General features: G+C 35.2%; 1 protein-coding gene across 6 annotated transcripts in view; it reads left to right on the top strand.

The window, feature by feature from the left end:
• The window catches only part of ARHGEF12 (Rho guanine nucleotide exchange factor 12), a 154,489-nt gene that overhangs the window by 49,281 nt on the left and 87,827 nt on the right, over nt 1-17,381 (top strand). For 2 of the 6 annotated variants that reach the window (XM_012495978.2, XM_030794743.1), the window contains exon 1: nt 929-1,210. The exons of the other annotated variants lie outside the window; for them this stretch is intronic. The gene's annotated coding sequence lies outside the window, so the exon portion shown is untranslated. Of the gene's footprint in view, nt 1-928; nt 1,211-17,381 lie in introns of those variants that run through there. 6 annotated transcript variants of the gene reach the window in all.

Raw genomic sequence — 17,381 nt, 5'->3', positions numbered from 1 at the left:
AAAATTCACAGAACTTTGAGCTATAATTTATGTGGATAGAGTGATTACTGGGATTTAACTTAAAATTAGATGTATTCAAATGTTTTAAGGAATATGTTTTATAAACAACATGTTTTTCATTCATTACTTATATATTGATCCCAGAAATTGTGTGCCTGCAAATTGTCAAGTTGGGTTGATGCTTCAGAAAAGGAAAGTGGAGGCTGAGTCTTCTTAGTATAGCAATGCATTTTTTAGAGCAGTGTTTGAGGCAAATTATTGTTTTAGCAAAATTACATGGCTTCTAGGGATTAGATTGCATGAGTCTGTCTCTTGTTCCTCCCTCATTCTACTGTAAGAGGCCAGGCTGCTAGTTAACAGAATGCCAGACATAATGCCTAGGGCATAGTTTGAGACCTGGGAAGATTCACAATAATCAAACACAAACAGACAGAGTAGCATGAAGAAATTTCAATCCTCTCAGTCTTGCTTACAGATTTAATTAGGCTTATTGGGGCAGAAAATATTTTTCCTCCCCCCATGTTTTAAATCTGTTTCTCCTCTACTCCCACCTCCTGTCCCAGATTCTCTTTGAAGGGGTAATACTAGCAACAAAAGGAGATTTTTTTTTTTTTTTTGTAAATCCTAACTTACTTGGTTTATCTGGCTTTAGGAAAAGGAGCAGTAACAACAACCAAATTTTAAGGTATTTGAGGGACTCCATTTTTTGGCACTGTATTTGGGAAATTCCCAATTTAAAAATCATACTGTATTCAAGAAGAAAATTAGGGTTTTTTTTTGTGGCTTTATAATTGGATCTTTTTTGCAAGTATTTTTAATTTTATGGGAGCTATTTGACCTGTTCTGCTAGAGAATTATCAGCCAAATCCTTGCTTTCTTTATATTATGTATATTTTCCTGAGTGATATTCTAGGGAAATATACATGGATGCTGTTCTCTGTCTTTCCATTAGCAGCTCAGTGTTGGGCTTCGAATGATGATGGTAGATGATTGGGGGTGGGAGAAGAGGTGGGGTTTCTTCTTATCATCCCTCTTGTGGTCAGTAAAATCATCTGACAAATGCCTTTCCAGGGATGTCGAATGTATATATAAAGAAAAAGCTTAGGATTGCTAAGGGAGTGGTATTTGGGTGAGGATTTCATTTTCTTCTACTCCATGGAAACGAGCCTTTGGAGCTTTTGCTTGTCTGCTGATTTGTCCGGCGATCCAGGTAATCTACTGCAGTCTTTGTTTTCTGGGTCGTGTATAAAATGGAGCAAAATGGTAGAAAAATAGCTTCAGTGAAAGGGATGTACCTGTAACAGGAATAAAATAAAAAGGAAAAGGATATTTTTACATTGTTCATTATTATGTCTCACAACAGCTTTTAGGATTTTTATCATGTTTTAAAAAACCTAATTTGACCTAAGGAAGAAAATTCCCAGTTTTGAAAACCCATGCCTTAATTGCTTAGCTTTACAACAAAGGTTCTAACATCCAGCATTGCAAGGATATCTTTATTCGAAAGAATAGGATGCAGCATTCTTATGTTACCTTTTTAGAACTGAATTGGCATAACCTCTCTTGAATCTTAGAGGCTTTGACGTATTATTCTGTGAATTGTGATTTAATTATCTCATGCTTCAGGATGGTTGTTTCCCTTTGATACCCAAGAGACCATGGATGGGATATAGGGGGTGGGGATTAATATTACAGTGGGGGAAGGGAATGTTTTTATAGAGTAATCTTCCTGTTTTTGCACTGGAAACTAAATTGAAATATATAATCATTGGAAAACGTGGTATCCATGGCACCAAACAATCTTATCAACTTGAATTATTTTATCCTTTGTTCAGTTTGTGGTATTTTTGCTCTTGTCAGCTAAAATGTTGGTTATAAATTTGAAGAAGCTGCCGAGTTGCTGTGATGGCACTGGAATTGCATTCTGCTTTCTTTTTCTTTCCAATTATAGCTGTAAATACAGGAACCAAGGGATGAATGTGAAAAGAAGTAATATAAAATGCTGAAGATATTTTTGGTTTTCTCTTGAAAGTATTTTTCATGGTGAGAATTATTTTCTTGTGGACAGAAAGAGCTAGGACCATAATTTGTGACATTAAAAAGCATTTAAGTGCTACAGACTTCCTCTATTTAGGAAAGACAGACTGAAAACATGTTGAAGCGTACTATGGAGCTTTCAGTTAATTTGATTATTTCCATCATGGTGATATGAATTATCATACTGGTTGCCACATTTTGAAAGCCGTTTGACTCCTCAGAAGTATTAACAAATTAACAAATTCTTACTGAGCATTTACATTATGCTTGGTTCTTTAGATGTTTATCAGGTTTATAGTCTAGTAGAGGATATAAAAAACTCATGCATATGATGTACCATTTTTGGTGCAAGCATGTAAGTATTGCAGTGTTATATATTTATGTACTGACATGTAGGTGTTTTACATAAGCTACTACATTTAATCCTCATAACAACCTAGTCACGAAATTATTGTCATTCTTGTTATCGCATGCACATTAGTCCAAACAAGCAAACAAAAACTGTCATTCCCTTTTATAGATGAGAAAATTTACATTTTGAGAGGTTAAGTAATTTACCATAAGTAACAAAGCCATGAAGTGATGAAGCCTGGGTCAGTCAGACTCTAAAGCTCTTTCCACTGTTTGTATATGAGTAGATTAAAGCATTTTATCATGATTATTTGACATCACAAATAGTGATGCCATGAGTGAAAAGGAGATAGGGATCCTAATCTTTAATCTGTGCCAAGAACTGAGTGATTGAGCAAATCATTTAACATCATCTGTAAAGTGTGAGGGTTGGACTAGGCAACCTTGGTTCATGATTCTATTCAGTGTAAAAGATTTTCACATACGGTCTATGGAAACAATTCTCATTACTTTAGTGTTTTTATTATATTTAGTTCCCATTACTGATCCTTCATAATCTGCTGTACATTGTGTGTGGTGGGGAGGGGTGGGTGATAGAGTGCATATCATCTTCTAACATTACATACAATATACATTTATTTATTAAGATTATTACTGTCTGTCATCTTCCTTCTTCCCTTCCCCCAAATATGTCACAAGGACCTAGACTAGAGCCTGGCTACATAGTATGCAATTATAAATTAATTTTTTGAATGAATGAATAAATAATAGACTTGTATAGTACATTGGCAAAATATGTAAGTAACTTCATAATTCTTAACACCAAAAGATTCCCTGGGGGCCAAAATTATTAATCTTTCTATTACAGTGATCCTTTAAGGAACTAAGTGTAAGAATCTTAAAAGAAGAACACCTACGAAACAATCAAATGTAGTCAAGTAATCTGAAGTTTGCTGGAATTCCCCCATACAAAATTATTGGTAATATAGAACTTGCTAACCATAGGTTTGTTTACCCAGCGTTCTATTTGAAAGTACTTTACTAAAGCATTCCATATAAGCAAAGAAAAAAAGCAGCAAAGTTTCTTTTTTGTTTATTTATTTGTCACTATATAGTCTCAAATGCTGTAAATTTACAGTGAGTAGAAAATATTCAGACCATTGAGTCTTTTGCTTACAAGATATTTCGTAAGGTATAACATAATGTTTACTGGTAGTTTTGTTTCATTTAAACATTAGGCTTCTTGAGAGTTTTAACAGTTATTGAAATGTAATCGGTGTGTAATAAACTGCCTATGGTTAGAGTATAATTTGATAGGTTTTGATATATATACACGATTAGGAAAGTATCACCGCAATTAAGAAAATAAACATATTCACCACAAAGGTTTCCTTGTGCATTTTCATAATTTCTCCCTCCCTCCACCCCTCCTCACCTATCCCCAGGTGTACCCATTGACTTGTCTTTGGTCCTAATAGAGTAGTTTGAATTTTCTTGCTTTCTTTCTTGTCATTATAGATTAATTTGCATGTCTTTTTGTAAGTGAACTCACATAGTTTGTGCTTTTTCTATGTGGTCTCTTTTACTCTGCATAATTATTTTGAGATTTGTCTGTGTTCCTGTGTATCAGTAGTTCATTTCTTTTTACTGCTGAATGATATCCCATTGTGTGGATATACCACAGTTTATCCATTCAGCTGTTGATGGGCATTTGGGTTGTTTCCAGTTTTAGACTATTAGGAATAAGTTTGCTTTGGACATTCACGTACAGGTTTTTGTGTGTACATAAGCTTTCATCTCTTAGGTAAACACCTACGAGTGGAATGGCTGGATTATGTGGTAGGTATATATTTTAACTTTTTAAGAAATTGCCAAACTGTTTTTCCAGGTGGCTGTATCGTGTTACATTCCCATTAGCAACATTCCAGTTGCTGCACAACTTCGCTAATAGTTGGTTTTGTCAGTCTTTTTAATTTTAGCCATTTTACTTTGTGTGTGATGGTATCATATTGTAGTTTTTATTAGCATTTCATCTGATGACTAAAAATGTTAAACATATTTTCATGTGCCTATTTTATCATCCATATGTCTTCTTTTGTGGATTATCTGTTCAAATCTTGTTTTTAATTGAGCTTTTAATTATTGGGTTGTAAGAGTTCCTTATATGTTTGGGATATAAGTGATTTTATTTTTATTTTATTTTATTTTATTTTGCGACAGAGTTTTGCTCTTGTTTCCCAGGCTGGAGTGCAATGGTGCAATCTCGGCTCACTACAGCCTCCGCCTGCTGAGTTCAAGCGATTCTCCTGCCTCAGCCTCCCGAGTAGCTGGGATTACAGGTGCCCACCACCATGCCTGGCTAATTTATTTTTATTTTTATTTTTAGTAGAGACGGAGTTTCATCATGTTAGCCAGGCTGGTTTTGAACTCCTGACCTCAAGTAATCTGCCTGCCTCAGCCTCCCAAGGTGCTAGGATTACAGGCATGAGCCACCGTGCCCAGCCATAAGTCCTTTTAGATATATGATTTAGAAATACTTTCTCCCAGCCTGTGACTTGTATTTTCATTTTTTTAGCATCCTCTTTCTCTCTTTAATATTTTTATTGAGATATAATTCACATTTCCTTGAGCAAAAGTTTTAAACTTTGAATTCTAATTTATCATTTTTTCTTTTATACATTGTGCTTTTGCTATATCTAAGAAATATTTGCCTAACCCAAGGTCACACCTCTTTGCTTCTAGTTTTATAGTTTTGGGTTTTACTTTTAGGTCGTCTACATTTTCAGGTAGTCTTTTAATTTATTTTTAATTTTTGTGGGTACCTAGTGAGTGTATGTATTTATGGATTACATGAGATATTTTGATACAGGCATGCAATGTGTAATAATCACATCAGGGTAGATGGGGTATCTGTCATCTCAAGCATTTATCTTTTGTATTACAAACAATCCAGTTATACTCTTTTAGTAATTTTTAATGTACAGTTAAATTATTTTTTACTATAATCACCCTCCACTACCCCTCCCAGCCTCTGATCATCATCCTTCTACTCTCTGTCTCCGTGAGTTCAGTTGTTTCAATTTTTAGCTTCCACAAATGAGTGAGAACATGTGAAGTTTGTCTTTCTGTCGCTGGCTTTTTTCACTTACCATAATGACCTCCATTTCCATCCATCTTGTTGCAAATGATAAGAGCTCATTCTTTTTTATGGCTAAATAGTACTCCATTGTGTATATGTACCACATTTTCTTTATCCATTTGTTTGTTGATAGATACTTAGGTTGCTTCCAAATCTTGGCTATTGTGAATAGCACTGCAAAAAACATGGGAGTGCAGATAACCCTTCGATATCCAGGAGTATCCTAAATCTAAGAATGTGTCATATTATGTTTTCTTTATTTTTTCTCCTCCTGCTGTTCTGGGTCTCTACAGTGTCCCCTACTCCTTTGTTTTATTCGCACACCTGGGTAGTGCCTTTCTAATCAAAGGATAGTTGGATCTGCATTTCAGGCCTGTGATCTTTATGTTTAGGGAAATCCGTTTCCTGGTCAAAGCCTACCAGACTTCCTTGGTAGCACTCCAGAATTTAACAGATTTGGCAAGTATGTTTTGTAGTTAATGTTTGAGATCATAATCATTTCCTTCATGCTCCTCCTGCCTTCTATTTTTGCTTTTAGTATTGAGGAAGGCTAATGGAATAGAATTGCTTTTGCTCTCTCCCATCTTTACCTGGAATTGAACACATATTTATTGAAGGAATGAGTGGTTTGCAGAAATGTTGCCATTCAGGTGGAGACATGTTTCTCTTTAAATGTATAGCTGGCAAGTTGCCCATATGGCACATAGATATTAACTGAATTATCCACTGAGCTCTGGGATTAGGAGATACAGATTGTGTAGGACTGGGAGTTCTTTCTATCGGCTTATCTTTTCCTAAAACTGTATAACGGGATATGAATACCTTTCTACCTAAGTATCTTGTCATTATACTAGATCTAGTTTTCTGAGTCTCACTTGTGAAAGCTTTTGGTTAACTATTAATAAAAAACTGTACAAAGGGAAGATGATAATGGTTTCTGTTGTAAGGTGGTAGTCCAGGGGTTGAAAGCAAGGGTTCTAGTTAGACTGTGAGGTTTTGAATCTAAGCTCCCTCTTCTACTAGTTATATAACTTGTATATGTTACTTAACCTTTCAGAACCCCACATTTCTCTTCAATAAAACAAGGCTAAACATTTTACTTATAGAATTATTGTTATAATTAAATGAATTAATGCATAAAAAGTACTTAAAGCAGATACTGTAAGTATGCAAGTAAAGCTACTCAAGTTTTAGCTATTATTGTAACGATTTTGTTAATTATTGTTCTTATAGATAATGGATGATGTGTTTGGAGCTATCACCTAGCATAATTTTTGACTACCAAATGTAGTTTGAGGCTTTTGAGTGTTCTTCAACTAACCATTCTTCCCAAATGAATATTTTTCAGGGAAGCTAACCGCAGGAAATGTGACACAGTTTACTGTATTGTTCCTTACCTCTAGAATGTATGTTTATTCTAGCCGGTTCATCTCTTATATACAGGTTCCACAGAATGATTTTTTTCTAATAAGAATTAAGAAACCTTTGTTCTGATGATGAACTTATTTAAATTTGGGTTTAATTTGATAGAAAATTAAGCTATGTTCCCTTAATGGGGAATCTGGCCAATCACCATCCTCCACCCTCCCAGGGTAGAATTTTTTCCAGGAATTAAATAGCTCTATCTAGCAGGGTCTTCTTGCCTTTGGCAGTGGAGCAGTACAAAGGCCACATTGAGCATAGCTGCTGGGGAAACCCTTTTTCCTTCTCTAGCCTATAAATGCTGTTCTGTCTCTGTGAAAAGCCCTGACATCAGCTCTTGGAAAAATCCAAATACTTGTGTTAGAACAAGGCTGAAACACTTGCCTGGGCAGAGACTAATGGCTGAACTATAGTTCTAAGTTTACCAGATTGCCTCTCAGTCTTGTTATGCTTTAAAAAACAAAACAAAAACTATAAGTTTCAGACATAATCTGGAGAAATTAGGGTAGAAAGGACAACTTAATAGCGCCTCCCATTCTTTGCTAGTTTCTTCTTATTTTTCTCTTTTTTTCTAAAAATCTACCTTCAAGATAATGTGAAATTCTTGCTTGAGGAGTGAGGGAGAGAAATACTATATCAACATTATAAACTTTATGCAGTGTTTTCCACATATTAGATGCTGCATAAGTATTTGATGTTTGAGACAAAATAAACTGTAAACAGACTGTACTTAACTTCCTTAGTGTTCAAATTAGATCATGATGTAAAACTCTCTAGTGGTTTTCCATTATATTATGAATAAACTCTAAGCCTGTTTCTGTGGCTCACATTCTTACGTTAGCTGGCCCCTGTCTACTTCTGTGGATCTCATTTCAGCACTACTCTACTACTCTCTTGGTCATTTTCTATGCCTAAGCCACAGTGGACTTTGTATTTCTCAAACACATTAATCTGCTTATCCTTTGTGACTCTTGTACTAGCTGTTTCCTTTACCTGTAATTCTGTGGCCCAGATCTTCCCATGGCTGGCTCCTTCATTTTAAGTCTCAGCTCAAATGCCTCTAAGGTCTTTTTTGAATAAACTAAATTAATGTAGTCAAATAATATCTTTTTTTAATAGCACTTACCACGATTTGAAATTCTTTGGTACAATTTTTTTTTGTGGAGTTTATCTTCCTCCTGTGGAATGTAAGCTGCTTGAGAGCAAGGACCTTATCTGTTCATTAATGTAATCTCCAGTGTCTTGAACCTCCTGGCATAGGTTGGTGTTTGTGTAACTTTGTATGCACTTGGCTGCCTGTAACGGAAAACACAAGTCAAACTGACTTAAGCAGTAATACATTTACTGGCTCACATAAAAAAGAAATCTAGAGGTAGGCTTCAGAGATTTTTGATTTAGAGACATAACTATGTCAAGGGCTCAGATGCTTTCCATCTTTACACTCTTGCCATCAAAATCAGCCTCATCCTAAACTAGTCCTTAAAGATGAATTACGAAGTAGCTGTTAAGGCTGCTTGCTTCTTCACTCAGGTTCAGTGGGAGGGAGAGAAAGAAGTTTCACATCGTTCTCTCAAGAATGAGGAAATACTTTCATAGATGCCACCAGTGAACTTTGTTTCTACTTTTATTGGCTTTTTTGGAACCAACTGCTTACCCAAGAATGGAATTACTGTTAGGCCAAAAAGGCCCATCACTGTTGCTACAGATGGGGTTGGCTTGACCTGAGTCATCTGGACTCTGAGAGGAATAGTAGATAACTGAATAAAATTGGAGTTCTCTTAGAAGGAAGGCTGTGGTTTCTGGGGTAACTTATATCCTCTGTAGTTCTCACTAAAAATGTATGGAATGAGTGAATTCATGTAGTAAAAATGTATTGAATTGTCAGGCACCATAATAGTTAAGTAGAATACAAAATCAAATAGAATGTGGTCCTTGCCTTCAAATAATTTAAAATCTAGTGAGAGAGCCAGACAAGTTAACGGAATATTAAAATTGTTTTAAAAATCAGTTGATTAAAAGAATTTAATTTAAAAGATGAAAAAGAGAAAAGGGAAACAACAGATGAGACAAATAGCAAGATGATAGACTTAAATACATTAGTAATCACACTAAAGGTAAGTGGTCCAAACACCCCCATTAAAATGTATAGACTATCAGATTAAATGAAACAGCAAAGCCCAACTGTATACTACAAGAAACACACCTTAAAATTAAAAATACACATTGTTTAAAAGGATGGAAAAAGATGTGTCCTGCTAATCTACATTAAAGGAAAACTAGACCACATTAATATCAGATAAAGTAGATTTAAGATTATAGAATATCAACAGGGATAAAAAAAGTAATTTCGTACTGATAAAAGGGTCAATTTAAAAAGAAGACATATCTAGGCATGTATACACCTAATAACAAAACTTCAAAATTCATGTAACAAAAACTGACATAACTGAAAGGACAAATAGACAAATCTACAAACATTGTCAGTTATTTTAGTATCCGTTTTTCAGTAATTGATCAAAGAGATAAAATAAGCAAGGATATAGAATACTTAAACAATACTGTTGACCAATTTGATTTAATTTCATTTTTGGAACATTCCAGCCAACAACCAAATACTTTTTTTTTTTTTTCATGTTTGCAAGCAAACATGGGACATTTACCATGACAGACAAAATTCTGGGCTGTGAAGTAAATTTCAGTAAATTAAAAGGATTCAAGTCATACAAAGTGTGTTTCCTGGTCACCATGGAATTAAGTTAGAAATCAATAAAAGATCTCTGGAAAGTCTCCAAATATTGGAAAATAAATAACACAATTCTTAGTCAAAGTGGAAATAAAAAAGAAAATGGCAAAGTATTTTGTATTGGATGAAAATGAAAACAACATATCAGAATTTGTTGGTTGCCATTAAAGAATTACATAAAAATTTATAGCATTATACACCTATTAGAAAAGAGAGAAGGTCTAAAATCAATGACATCAACTTCTTTTTTGTTTTTTTTTTTTGAGACAGGGTCTTACTCTGTTGCCCAGGCTCAAGGGCAGTGGTTTGATCACTACAGCCTCAACCTCCCGGGCTCAGGCTGTCCCCACCTTATCCTCCTGAGTACCTGGGACTACAGGTGTGCCCCACTAATTTTTTTTAGTAGAGATGGGGTCTCACTATGTTGCCCAGACTGGTCTCAAACTCCTGGGGTCAAGCAATCCTCCTGCCTCGGCCTCCCAAAGTACTGGGATTTCAGGTGTGAGCCACCGTACCTGACCAGTTTCATTTTAAGAAACTGGAAAAAGAAGAGCAAATTAAAACCAAAGCAAGCAGAAGAAAAAAAAAATAGAGATGAGAGCAGGAATCAGTGAAGTAGAAAACAGGAAAACAGTAGCAAACATTAACCCCAAATCTGGTTCTTTTGAGAAAATTAATAAAATTATTAAACCTCTAGCCAGCTGATCAGGATGAAAAGAGAGAAGACACACATTACTAATATCATAAATGAAAGAGGTGACATTATTACAGATTCCTCAGATATTAAAAAAAAAATAGGGTAGGCTGGGTGCAGTAGCTCACGCCTATAATGCCAGCACTTTGGGAAGCCGAGGTGGGCAGATCACTTGAGGCAAGGAGTTCAAGACCAGCCTGGCCAACATGGTGAAACCCCATCTTTACCAAAAATACAAACATTAGCTGGCATGGTGGCGCGAGCCTGTAATCCCAGCTACTTGGGAGGCTGAGGGATGAGAATTGCTTGAGCCCAGGAGGTGGAGGTTGCAATGAGCTGAGATGGCGCCACTACACTCCATCCTGGCCAACAGAGCAAGACTCTATCTCAAAAAAAAAAAAAAAAAAAAGATAAGGGAGCATTATGAATAGCTTTATGGCAATAAATTTAACAATTTAGATGGAATATGCTTGGTAATTTTGTAAATTCCAACAATATATATACAATATGTAAATATATATTACATATACATAAAACAGGAAAATACGTAAAATATATATGCACTCTGTGTGTACGTATGTGTGTGTAATGACCAGATAGGGTTTATCCCAGGAGTGCAAGATTGGTTCACCTTACAAAAATCAGGCAGTGTAAGTAAATGGATGGTAAATGGTGGTAACTAGGTTTCTCACTGTCTCAAAGGAGCTAAGCAAGAGAGAAGACTGGAATGAACCCGATGGAATTAGATTAGAATTAGAGATATCAGTATGAACTCATGCTGAGCTTAATATAGATACAGATATATGGATAGCTACAGAAACAATTATAGATATGTTGTATTAGTCTCTTCTCACACTGCTAATAAAGACATATCCAAGACTGGGTAATTTATAAAGGAAAGAGGTTTAATTGACTCGCAGTTCCACATGGCTTGGGAGGCCTCACAATCATGGCAGAAGGCAAATGAGGAGCAAAGTCATGTCTTACATGGTAGCAGGCAAGGAGAGCTCGTGCAGGGGAACTCCCCTTTATAAAACCATCAGATCTGGTGAGACTTATTCAATATCCCAAGAACAGCATGGGAAAAGACCCCCCCTTCATGATTCAGTTACCTCCCACCAGGTCCCTCCCACAACATGGGAATTATAGGAGCTACAATTCAAGATGAGATTTGGGTGGGGACACAGCCAAACCATATCATGTGTATGTATACCCCAGTTAGTATAACACATACATTTCCCTGCTCTCTCTGCTGAGAGGGCCTAGAAGTGGTGAGATCGCAGTAGCAGTGAGTGCACCCAGCTCCTGGATCTTGGTTACTAAATATCACTCTCCAAGAAAATAGTTCCTTGGAGAAATGGTTGACTCTAAGGCTGCAATAGGGAAAATGCAAGTTGAACCTAGAGTGCCTTGTAGTGCCACAAACAAGAAAGTGCTCAAACAGAAGGGTGAGAGCATTTCAGTGGCATAAACTGGAAGAATTTGAGCAAGAGAATAACGTAGTATTGGATTATAACTCAAAGTCTAAAATAAACATACATGAGCCCATACTGATAAAAATGATTACATAAATACATGGGTGAGAAAACACAAATCTTCCTTACAAGAAAATTTCAAATAGTATACATAGATTCCTGTTCCTCCAGGAGATGGAGCTTAATCCTCTCAGATGCTAGTGTGGACTGGGCTTAGTGACTTCTTCAAAGAAAAAAATATGGCTAGGGAAAAATAGTAACTTTACAGGGAGACGTCGAGCAAACACTCCCTTAACCAAATGACCAAGGTTAACATTACTAGTGTTAAGTCATATTGGTGTCACATATCCTCTGATGGGTGATGAAAAGGGTACTTCACCCCTGTGGTATTCCAAAAATAGACCCACATATATATGGAGAACTGATTTTCAAAAGTGCAAAAGGCAATTCAGTTTCAACAAACGGTGCTGGAACAATTGGATTTCAATTGGATATCACACTCTATATAAAAATTATTACAAAATACATTGTAGACCTAAAAGTAAAATAGAAAGTCACTCAGTTCTTAGAAGAAAAGTAGGGGTAAATCTTTGTGATTTGGAGTTATGCAAAGATTTGTTAGGTATGATACCATAAGCATGGGCAGTGACCTAATTTCCAAATAAAATCACACAGGTATGGTAATCAAGACTTCAGCATATCTTTGGAGATAACACAATTCAACCCACAACAAAGGTTCCCAATTAGGACTGCTTTTATGTTTAATACAGAGAAACTGAGAATCTCTATATGCACTTAGTGCTTTTCACATACTACATAAGAAATGCATCTTCCACGTTTACGTTTACTCTTCAAATGTGTTGGTGTTGTCATTAACAAAATACAAATTCTCCTAAAAATATTATGAATTGTAGCTTTGGGCATTTATTCAGTTTGTGGATAGTACAATAATTGCTATTATGTATATCCCTGGGTTTTGTTTGTGTGTTTGTTTGTTTTCTACTTTCAACAGAAATAGGGAGAGAGTCTCTCTCACCGATGTTGTGCCACACTTTGTCACTTGGGCATTAAAATAATTTTACCCTGGCCCTTTGTCTTACAAGGTCTGTTGCCAAAACAAGCTTCTTCAGCTTCTGCTGCTGTTCCCATAAAGATTTGACATGAGTTCATGGAATTGATCTAGAGGACGAGTGTGTCCTCTCTTTTCTGTTTACCTAGTACCCACAGAAACTCCTGTCATTTCTAGTCCGAACTCCCATCTGGATTCCTTACTATAAATGAATTCATCCCAAGCAAGAGATCAAGGGGGAGTGTAGAACTTGGGTTACAAGGATATTTGTTATAACATTCTTTATTATGCTGAAAAATTAGACCCAGCCTAAATATTTACAAAAGGGAACTTGTTAATTAAATAGCCATATCACAGGACACTTTGCAGTTATCAAGAATTATTTAGAACTATGTTTTTTAAATCTTTATCTGATTTGGAAGTTCAATATATTAGAATAAATAAAAAACAAAGCAGCTCTGATGTGTGGGAAGTCTAGAGCCATCTACACACTCCTGCTCTGTGAGGGACCTCTTTTAAACCTCTAGAATTTTATAGAGCATAGTTTAAAACCAGCACTGTAGTGAAATATTTAATATTGTAAACATGTTGATATTTTATTAAGTTAAAATTATCAATATGTCCAGTATGCTTTAATTTTTATGAAAGGAAATTTTAAACATTGTATACAGAAATCTATCTCTATTTTGGGAAAAGATGGGAATATATGCATAAAAATGCTAGGTGTTGGGATTATGGGTGATTTTTGTTTCCTATTTTGTCTTTAGTTTTTAAAAGTTTATACATGTACTTCTTTGGACATAAAGAAAGTGAGACATTCCTTCATATTGAAAAGGCAGAGAGAACCATTGCTTTATAGGAAACTACGGTTTGGAAAAACGGCAGTCTCATTACTCAATCCCTTGAGAGAGGAATTATCTTGAAAATGTTATAAAAAATATTAGTAACAGATTTACTAGTGTCAGTGGTCTTGTGTGTTAAGTATATTAGGATAAGCCACATTCGTAACAGCTAATGGAGAAAACATAACTGAATGTCAGTGTTACACAGTGAACTTTGTAGAGCAGTGATTCCCGATTCTGAGATGTTGTAAGAGGAATGTCAGAATTCCTAAAACACTCATCCTCCAACCTTTTAAATTCAGTGCTGTGGTGAGCCATTGTTACTGATAAGAGTATATCCCACTTGTGATTTCTTTGTTTTGGGTCCAGAAAAGCTTTTGTAAAAGCAAGTGTAAAATGGCATGCATATAATTAATTTCCTCATCTTTTCTTCATAAAATCAGAGGTCCTTTTATCGATGGTGGTTTGAAAGTCTGGGGTATTCAGATTTGACAGCAGAAAGTGTGTTTTTTTTGTGTGTGTGATAAACTAAGTGGATTGCTAATTCCGATTGAGGAATTGGTAATGTTTGACACCAGAACCAGAGCACTTGTGAAAAGAAATCTCTTTAGTACAAAACCAAAAATTTAATTACAGCATTTGTTATAACTATAGCCAATAAAAGTATTTCTAATGAAAAAGAATTTCCTCAGAAGAAAATGCTTTCTATGAATGCAGAGGTGTTATATAGAAGATTTAATTGTAATGATATTGGTTATGATCAGTTTTTTTAGTTTTATCTTTACCTGTATTTTATATTCGTATAGCCTCTAAATTTTACATATTAACCATAATACATTTCTTATATAATTAAAAAAATTCTGAACACAAAACAGGAAGTATGTTCAATCTTTATTCCATTAGAGTTCTACTTGGAAAATAGTAATATATAAGGTTTTTATTTCTCCATAAGAAATAGACCTATATAGTCAGGCACAGTGGCTCATGCCTATGATCCCAGTGCTTTGGGAGGCTGAGACTTGAGGATTGCTTGAGGCCAGGAGTTTGAGACCAACCTGGGCAACACAGCAAGACCTGGTCTCTACAAAAAATTCTTAAAAAATTTAGCTGGGTGTGGTGGCATGCACCTGTGGTCCTACCTACTTAGGAGGCTAAGGTGGGAGGATTCCCTTGAGCCCAGGAGTTTGAGGTTACAGTGACCTATGATTGTGCCACTGCACTCCAGCCTGAGTGAGAGAGTGAGACATTGTCTCCAAAAAAAAAAAAAAAAACCAAAAACAAAGAAAGATAAATACATCTATGTCAAATTAATTCGAGGAGATGGTACACATTTTTAGAGCACATGAGAACTAAGTTTATACTTTTCTAATTTCCTGGGTTTCCTTGATGATTTTTTGGCAAATCCTTGTCTGTTTAGCTTTCTGGCATACGTATGACTGTGGTTGGGCTTCTTTGTACTCAACCAATGAATGCATACCGACTGTAATACCTGAAGGTAGGATGATGAATAAATACTCTGTGATTTGGGGTTAGTATAGTTTTGGTTGTTTTCCCTTCTCCTGAGGTTTCAGAAATAAAAGATTCCTATTCCTGTGATTTTTTTGGCACACAGTAAGAAATATTTAATACATGAGATAAGTCATTATAATTAACTTGTCGAATCACTTTTTCTTGCTGCAGAATGGTAGTTTTATGAATGCCTTAGGTTTTTTCAGTAAAAAATGCAACCAAACTGCAAATATACTGATTTAAAGTGGTAATGTCAGAATTTAAATTTTGAGTAGTACTCTTTTTTTAAATCATAGAATGCTCTATGTTTATTCAAAAAAGTAAAATATTATTAGACAGTATTTTTTATTTTAATTTTGCATTTAAATAAAGTTCTCAAGCTCAGACTGAAAAGTAAACACTGTATGTTGGAGCTTGTCTCAACAACACTTAAAAGCTAAGACTTTCTACTTTTTCAGAAGTACATTTGTATCTTTTGGCAAATGCATAGAAAGCAGCCTGTCCTAACAAATTTTGTTCACCTATTCTCACTGCAGTTTATAGATTGTTAAGCATTTAATCAGAATATATTTTATATAAAATATTTATGGGAAAAATGCCCATCCTTGATTAAGAGGACTTTTTTCTACTCTTATTTTTATTATTTTTACAAGTATATTCTGAAGTAGAGAAATGTGAAATGAGATTAAGATTTAAATTCCTAGCAAACAGATTGATGCATTGCCCCTGTTTTATAAGTCATGAGATCATTTTGTAGAGTCCAGTTTATTTACATTTGTTAAATGACATTAATATCTCTTCCATAAGCATGGATTTGATGGTTTGCATGGTGTTTACTGAGGTGAGGGTACTTGTTTAAGTGTTTTGAGGATCTCATAGTTTTCTGGCAGTTCTTTTTACTTGGTTTTCTGAAGTGAATATAGTCTTTAAAAAAAAGCATAAGGTCCTAGTAATCAGATACTCATGATCACAAATGAAAGTGGCGGAGAAACCTTTTAAGAAATATTCACAAAAGTGATAATTTTCCAGATTGTCAATGAGGAAATGAAAGTCTCTAATAAGCTGTTATATTAATTGTGAGCTACATTTCTCAGTCAGCAACAACTAATAGTCAATCTATAATAGCTCCAGCAGAGGGAATGAAAGTAATTTAGAAAAAAATTTACTATTTGATTTGTCAAAGTGTGTCCAGGAAGTAAGAGAGCCTACCTAAGGGGCCGTTGTGCATTTAAGCTCTTCAGTAAAAGTGGTGGTATACTAAGCTATATTTAAGAAGGTAATTTGAGATTTTATATTACATGCTAGTGAATCATTTTTGGATTTTGCACCAGAACTGAGCTCTTTGGTCCCTGCCTGTCTGTGGTTTGTGTTGCAAGGTCCAGAGGCTTAAAACAAAGAACACCATGGGAAATTCTCCATGAGTCATTCTGTCAGCTGTAGCTTCTGTTTTATAGTCCTTCGGATATAACTAGTGTTTTAATGCCAGCTCTCCTAGCCACTTTTCATGCTTTGGTTCTATATGCTAATAAAAAAGTATGGCAGTATGGCTATTGTAGATAGTGTTCAGACTTCTTTTTTTCCCCCAATTCCACAATTTTTAGTTCTTCTAATGGCTCTAAGCTAGACCAGTTATAAATTGTAACTGGTGAAGGGATTTATGACTGTTTATTTTGTTGTTGTTGCGAGGTAAGCAAGTGGTCATTTAATACTTTTGGTTCTGTGAATCTTACTGTCCAGAGAACTAAAGATTGAATTAGCAGTTCAGCTGGAGTCAGCACTATGTTCTAAATCCCTATACTTAAGAGCTCTTATGTATTACAGACAAATGTCCTCTGAGCTATTTTGTTATTTTGTGAAAAATAATAATAATAGAGCAAGGCAGTTCAGATTCATATTAGTTTCAAATTTTAAGCACTATGTTTTAAGCCATTCTAATTGTTTTGTAGAAACAGATAAATTAAAAATTTGATTTAAATCCAGCCCATAGGATGCCTTAATCACCTTTGATATTTTAAAGGAGATGAGGAAATAATGGACTTTTTTGCTAGTAAGTGGCAGGTATGGTCAACACAATTTCACTACGTTTGAAAAAAATCACTT

Source organism: Nomascus leucogenys, chromosome 15 (assembly GCF_006542625.1).
Source record: "Nomascus leucogenys isolate Asia chromosome 15, Asia_NLE_v1, whole genome shotgun sequence".
Classification (NCBI taxonomy): Eukaryota; Metazoa; Chordata; class Mammalia; order Primates; family Hylobatidae; genus Nomascus; species Nomascus leucogenys.
Note: the sequence above shows the minus strand (reverse complement) of the source record. Positions and strands in the feature narration are given on the sequence as shown.